This window comes from Apteryx rowi, unplaced genomic scaffold (genome assembly GCF_003343035.1).
Source record: "Apteryx rowi isolate R43461 unplaced genomic scaffold, aptRow1 scaffold_443, whole genome shotgun sequence".
In the NCBI taxonomy this organism is placed as follows: Eukaryota; Metazoa; Chordata; class Aves; order Apterygiformes; family Apterygidae; genus Apteryx; species Apteryx rowi.
Genome location: NW_020450698.1, coordinates 257,563 through 265,109, shown reverse-complemented (window position 1 = coordinate 265,109; position 7,547 = coordinate 257,563).

Below are 7,547 nucleotides of genomic sequence, written 5' to 3'. Positions count from 1 at the left end.
TTGCTTAGAGAAGAGAGCCGCCATGTGTGGCAAGGTCTCTGTTGCAGCAGATGAGGAAGGAAATGAAGGGGCTTCAAGCTAAGGCAGGCAATTTCCAGGCAGATGCTTCTGCAGACCAGCTGGATTCGACCAGCTGAGCCACCAGCACTGGAGCTCTTAGCTGAAGGAAGAAGATCAAAAAATAAAAACATGGTGTCCGGGGAAATTGCAATTAAAAAAGCACCAGAGGTAGGGATCCCTGCACCATACAGAGATCTTCCAGAGAAACGGAGCTCCATTTTTATTGCTTTTTTTAGAATGGACATGCCTTGAAGCAGTTTATGAAGGGTTAGAAAGTGATTAACAGATTTCTGTTTTCATTCATCGGTTAATCTGGTGCAGAGTCACAAAGTTAATAGGTTGTTTTTAACATCTTGTCCCAGTAAGACTGCAACCATGTTTGAAATAAGTTTTGGGGAGGGGAGCAAGTATAAGAGGATTAAAAAATTATAAACTCATGGAGAATTGCCTAAGGCTGTTAAACATAAAGATGCAAGTATATCCTTGGGAAGTCCCTTAGCCTCAAATTGCTGTGATGGAGTAGGATTGCTCTTGCTTCTTACACTCTTTTCCTGGGCATCTGCTTTTGGATGCTGTTGGAGGAAGAGGCTAGATGGTCTTTCAATTGTGCATGGATCTTGTGCATTTAAGATGCTTACAAGTGAGATTTCCCTACCTGGGTAGGTACCCTGCCTGGGACATCTGTATATGCAGCCTGAGACCCCAGACATCAGAGACGACTAGCCAACCTGAGTGATTAAGAGGGATGCTGTGTTGTACTCATACAATGGTTGTACAGGACCAGGGAGCTTAGCATAGGTGGCCTCTTCCAATACTTAGTTTGTTGGGCAGGGCTTGTGGCCACTATTGAACCCCACCACTGTGGCTGTCTTGCCAGCAGGACCCTAAAACAGGAGAGTGAAAAGATTTGTATGAATGGCAAGCATAGTAATGAAAACAAAATAAAATTGCAAGCAGGAAGATACAGGGGAAGAGATGCAAGACAGAGACCCCATCCCAGATTCAGTGGTAAATACTCTGCTGCTGTCGTCAGGCCATCCATGGGCCAGTGCCAGCATTGTGTTTAGGGTGTTCACTGCCACCCGGTGTTGATCTGCTTGAAGAAAGTGTTTATTTTTTGCTGAGTATTTTTTCCCAGCAGGACCAGTTTCCCTGAAGGTGTTCCCCGTAAGAGTGGCAGAGCACAGAAAACACTGCTGGATTAGGAACTGTTTAAATTGGTGCTGCTTCTTAAAAGGGAAAAAGACCTGATTTTTGCTCTGCTCCCTAAGGGAGGTATTAGAATGATAATGCAAAATGGGACCGTGAACTTTGAAAGTGGCCAACTTCAGCTAGAAGCAAGAATCTGTTGAAGCTCATTAAAAGGCACATGTAAGCATCAATACAAATTAGGGGTAGATCTTGGCTTCCCCATGGGCTCTCATCTTGCAGAAGCTCTGTGCTCTGTGGATTAGAGGCTGTTTTGCAGGTGAGGGGGAAAAGATGCTTATCTTTTTCTTCCCCTTTACCCCCACAAAACTCAGGCAAAGGGAAACCCTAATTTGCGCATGCCATGTCACTGGTTAGACAGTGCTGCCTTTCGTTTTAGAAGATGGCTTGATTTTTTATTTTTTTATTTTTGGACAGGGGCTGCCTATGTAAGTAGATCTGCCTCCCACTTCCCCCTGGCAGGATATATTGGTCCAGCTGTGTGAAAAACGGATCACAGAACTGATCCAGCTGTAAAATAAACTCACCAAAAGATAAATCGGATACCCTAAACCCAGATAAGTTCCTTGATCCAAATCATTTGAAGCCCTTATAAAGAGCTACACAAACATTATGGAGGGAGAGAGGCTATGCTGGCATTGACTCCAAATCCAACATAAAAATACACCATAGCACAGCCTCAGATTACATACTGGTAACTTGAGGACCACTTGCTTGCTCCATGGTCCCGCTGGCACTGGGCAAGGCACTTTGTGGCTGTATCAGTCAATTTTACCATGCAGAGCTCATCTCTCCCACCCCTTCTTGGGATCCTGAGAGTCCACAACTGAGCTGTGCATTGTACCCTCATTAGTACCTCGTCCTCAAGGGGCTGCTCAGAGGTTAAGAAGTTTTCATTATTGAGAGAGTTTAATCAACAGTCAGGTAATGGCAGTTTGGTACAGACTCTGCATGTGTATGTGAGCCTGCAGAAGGACACTTGTTTACACAGTGGCTCAACTTTATCATCTCTGATTCTGCTCTCACTCTGGTCTCTGCTATGCTGAGTCTGCTGCTGCCTTTGCAGGAGCCTGGGGTGAGAGGGCTTGAGATCCGCTTCTGCTGCATCAGCCATGCCCAAAGCATGCCCAGCACCCCTCTGTCCCCAGCACCCTTGTTCCTGAGGCCCCATGAAGAGGTGGGTAAAGATCCTTTCTGGCATAAGTCATGGGGTGGGAACAACCCCTTTCTTCAGCTGCCTGGATTTCAGTCTAACCTTGTCATGAAATTTCAACCTCCGTCACACTGCAAGTGTCTCTGTTATGGCTCCCTACTCATAGCTCTGAGCTACAGAGTTTGGGGCGTCAGGCAGTTGCACAATATCATATGCATGCTGAACACTTGACATTTTTTACCATGCAGGTTTCTGTGATAACTTTCCTTTCTCTGTAGCCCTTGCATTTTCCAGTTGTTCCCCGGATTGTTCTAATTACAGTATTTTTTTTGGTGGTGAGGGATGAGGAAAGAATTCCCTGCTTGCTTTATTATTTCATGACTGCCTAGGAGTTTAGTCCACCTGAAGGGACAGCTATATGTCACAGTTACTTGGTGTCTTCCCACTGACTCCTAGAGATCTCCAGGTCTCCAAGCTCTATCCTAAAAATCATTTCTTCCCTTTTCTTCTGGGATGGGCAATGTGTTAAATGCTGCCTGCTGTTTTTTGGTCATACTCCTTCTTCCTTTAATTGAACTCACAGTTTCCCACAGAAATCCTCAGCTTTTTTGTGCTCTAGTTTTCCCAGCACTGCAGAAAAGGCTTGCATCCCCAGAGACAGCACACATGACTTTGGAGACATGTCACTTCTCCCTGTTGGCTTCTACATTAGAGCCTGAATATTCTAGTCCTGGACTGCACTGCTGCTTTCCTGTTTGTTCTTCCACTGAATCCAAGTACTGGCCTGCAATAAACCTCCTGCTTACCCAGGTAAATGTTACATCCAGCTTAAGTTCAGTGTTACATGCACTGTGCATCACAGTGTAGGAGCATACCTAGATTATTGCATGAAACTGTGGGTCTGTCATGCCAAAGCTCAGCATTAACCTGTGAACCATCTGAAGAAAGAAAACAACTGAGTTTTACTGTTGCCTGTCTGATAGTCTCCAAAGTCCAGATCCTGTGAGTACTGAAGAAAAGGAAAAGCTGCTTTTGACTTTATGGTGCAGGACCTGATCCCTGAAAGAATCCATGCCAAGATAGTGATAGGTGAGGTACATAGCACAATTCTGCGCAAATCCACAGCCCAAATCTTGTCCTGATGTTGAAATCTCTCCCTCCTGACCCTTCCTCTTCCTTTTTGGCAAGTGGCTCAGGTCCCCCCCCCCCCCCGCCAGCTGCTGAAATCTGTCAGTGTCCAGAAGCCCTGCCCTGCTGAGAACAGTGTTTAAGAGCCAGGGGAAGAGAAGGGAGAGCACAGAAGGGATTTGGCCACTGCCACCACCAATTACAGTTTTCCTTGTTTTCTGCTAGAGGCAGATGATATGTAATGCATAGGGTTTCATACAGTTTCTTATCTGATAGTCTTCAAAGGCCAGATCCTGCGTGCACTGAAGTCAATGGTACAGCCACAGCAAACCCAATGCCCTTGCATTGCAATGGCTGTAAGATCCAGTTGCTGTTGCATTTACATCTCTAGCTAGCCACTGCTGGTAGACCCAGCATCTTGTCTGTCTGCATGGACTGGGCTACAGGCTCCTAAAAGAAAGTGCAAATGGATTCCTTAGAAGAAGCTGTATATCACAAAAATGCCATAGAAACCAAAGCTGAGTTAATGAAGACCAATCCCGAGAGCTTGCAAAGGGCCTTTTCCCAGCATTATGCAATACATAATTATGTAATTTATAATTATGTAATATGCCCGGATTTTTCTGAGAACCAGCGTTCCCACTGACTGCTCCCCTGGCAGACAAGTGCGTATCATAATTACGCCATGATACACTTTATACAACAGCAGAGCTGGGGCAACAGCTATCACTCAGAGCCATAGAACTGTCAGCGGCTCTGATTTTTTTTTATTGTATTGTGGGGAAAGGGTTCATTAAATGAAAAAGTTTTCAGTCAAAAAAATCTGCTCACTCCTCTGAGCAGTTGTGATGTCTAAACAAACACAATAGTTTGGGTTGTTGCTTTTTGAGAAAAATGCACCTCTTTTGCAATATCTCTCCCATCATCTCCAACAGTATTTTTCATGAACATACTTCAAATGAAAAAATACGCATGATTTCTACTAGTGTCTCTTTCTTGCATACACCTTTTCCTACGTTCAGCAGTTCTGACTGCAAAGAAGACAGGGCTAGAAATCAGATATGTTATGTTAACTGCCAAGGAAATGTGAGGGACCATTGGGCTCTGGTATGCTCATTTTACTGGCTGTGGCTAAATTTCTCTCTTCACAATAGTGATATTCTAAGAAAATTTGAATGTGGCCAAAAAGACTTGGAAGTGATTCCTCCCTGTTGCTGGTCTGAAATTCCTACCATGCCTCCCAGCTCCTCCTGTGTGGCTGGGCCCCATATTAATGACCAACAAACAGCTGGTGTTTCTAAAACCATACCCCAGATCCAGTCCTTGCTCTTTGACTGGCACTGTTTGTGGACTTGAGTAAGTCTCATAACTTCTTTGATCTCTCATAAAAGGGGACAACAAGCAACATTTCCATTTGCAAAGTTGTTGTATGTTCTAAATTCATTAATGCCTATAGCACTTTGCCATCCGTTGAGGAAGAATCCATGAGAGGTGAAGTATTACATGATCGCTTCCATCGTTTTGCCTTAAATGATTCTTCCCTTGCCTGCTGTGCCCTTCAGGGGCAGGAGTGGGGGGTTGTCCTTTCCCAAAGGACAGTAGCTTTTAGTGACTTCCTGGGTTGAAACCAGTCCATGCAATCCCTAGGAAAGCCTGCTGTGGCTCTGCTGCTTTTCCATGGGGTTTTCCTATGCTCTCATCCCACTCTCTGGATTCTCTCCCACCCCATCAACCAGTGCTCAATAGCTGGGGGAAAGGAGCAGCCTCTTCCACCTGCCTTCAACTTGATGCAAAGCTACAGGCAAGTCTAAACAAACAGCTGAGGGCCCCGCTGCCCAAACATGTGGCTCTTTCAAGAAAAATAAACTGTCTTTATACAGCAAACTGAAAATAAGTACATTAAAGAAGTTCTACCATCTGTCACTGAACTGTGACAAGAATCCTGTGATGCTCCTGGCACTTGGATGTTGCAGTTCTACATTGTATGGAGATGCTCTCATTTCTCTGTAATTACTTTGAGGACGTTGATCCTGGCTAAGTGTTGGCTACTGACAAAACCTGCCTACTCGAACTTGCAATATCCTGGGTGCATTTCTGGGGCAAGGGAGAGATTTGTCTGCTTTCAGGTCTTGCAAATTGCTTGAGCCCCACTGTGTGATTGGAATTTGCAGAGGGGGGCCCCCAAGTTGTCAGCTGCCATCTGGAAAGCTGTGTGCCATTTGCCTTTGCTGGAGCATGACAACTGATCCAGCCGTGACAGCCCATGCCAGAAAGAAATCTGTTGCTTTGAGGGCTGTGATAGCGCATCCCCTTCCTCCTCCATCTGCCGTGGGGAAAGGCCTTCCCCCTGCAGCTCCCCTTGGAACTACTGCTGCAGTGGTTTTGTGGAGACGGAGATGGAGGAGTTTTGGATGTGGTCTCTCTTCCCCGTGGCTCTGTCGCCCGTGACCACTAGATGGTAGCAAGCCCTGGCCAACAGAGCCAGGCTGGGGCTGCTCAGTGGCTGTGGTGCTATGGTGCTCAGAGACGCCCGCCAGGGCCCAGGTAGCCAGGCCTAGGCAAGGATTAATTGTAGTCCATCTCGGAGACTTTGAAATGCTGTGAACGTGCCCACTTCGTGTCAGAGAGACCCTAGCATACTGCTGGGATGGATGATGCGGGAGGAGGGGGTGAAGTTTGATACAACTCTGCAGCTGAAAATATTAACGATGCATTTATGCTCATTTTGCTACATGCTATAGTGTTTAGTGTATCAGTGTGGATATCGTGTGGCCATTATTTAAAAAAGATTATTCAATCATCCAGAGCTTTTTAAAGGGGATGGCCAATATGTTGGCTTTCAGCAGTTTGAGTTTATCTAGATGATTATGTCTTTTGCAAGTGACAGCTTTTACCCAGAGGAGAAGAGGAGAGGGCTATAGATGCTAAAATGTTATGTCCTTTTTACAGATGCAGGACTGAGACATAGTCTGCTGTGCTATAAACCTTTTAGTATTTCTTTAGAATCTATTTATTTAAGCTCTAGGGGGAAGTGCTTATGATTTCATTTCATTACTATTTCACTTGTAAAAAAGAAAAAAAAGAAAAAGGAAAAAACAGTATGTAATCCCATACTCTTTTTAAGCCTTCTCACCATTTAACATTAACATCCATAAAGAAACTGTTGGCTCCACAGCCCTGGGGAAAGCTATAGAGAAAAGAGAGTTGACCAAATTTAAAATGAGTTATTATGGCAACTGAGTAATTTCAGCTTGGGTAGTATGACAAAATTCAGTGCAAAAGCATCAGGCTCTTGTGTACCAGGAGTATGCTTCTGTCATGTCTGAAATGTGTGTAAGACAGTAAGGTCGGTATTCAGGATCCTACCCAAGGCTGAGGCTGGAATGGTCCAGGTGCTTGTTTAATAGTATGAGTGCTTGAGGAGTGAGGCTGCAGGACTGTGATCTCTCTAGTCTCAGCCCTCAGCTGTGGAGAACAACATACAGGAATTAACTGGAGGAGTCCAAAACTCTTTTCCATCAGTTTAGCTTAGTTTGGATAGTGGGAAGTGCCATGGGGTTTACAAAAGTAAATCAGAATGAATCCTTGGCTCTGAAGTGTTTTGGATGTGGATTTCTGGATCTGAAGTTACCTGCTGTGTAGAGGAGAGAGAAAAGGAGGACTACAAGGTTACTAGTTGACTAGACTGACAAATACTTGCTAAATGTAATGGCCAAAATTCTCTTTATCTCTAGGCTTGGACACCAGCTAACACCTCTGTTCGGCTTCTCCCAACCTTCCTACCCAAGCTAGTCCCTTTAAAACTATGTGCTTCTGAGGGGCGTTAGGCTTTGTACCTAGGTCCTTGTAGGTACCTTCTTGCTATTGTACACAGGCACTTCTCTTTACTTGCAATGCTGGAGCAGAGAGATTGTTCCCATGTTGCAAAGGATGGATGGGGAGCAGAGGCAGTGATTTGCCCTAGGTTGTGCAGTGCTGTGGTAGGGACTGCGAGATT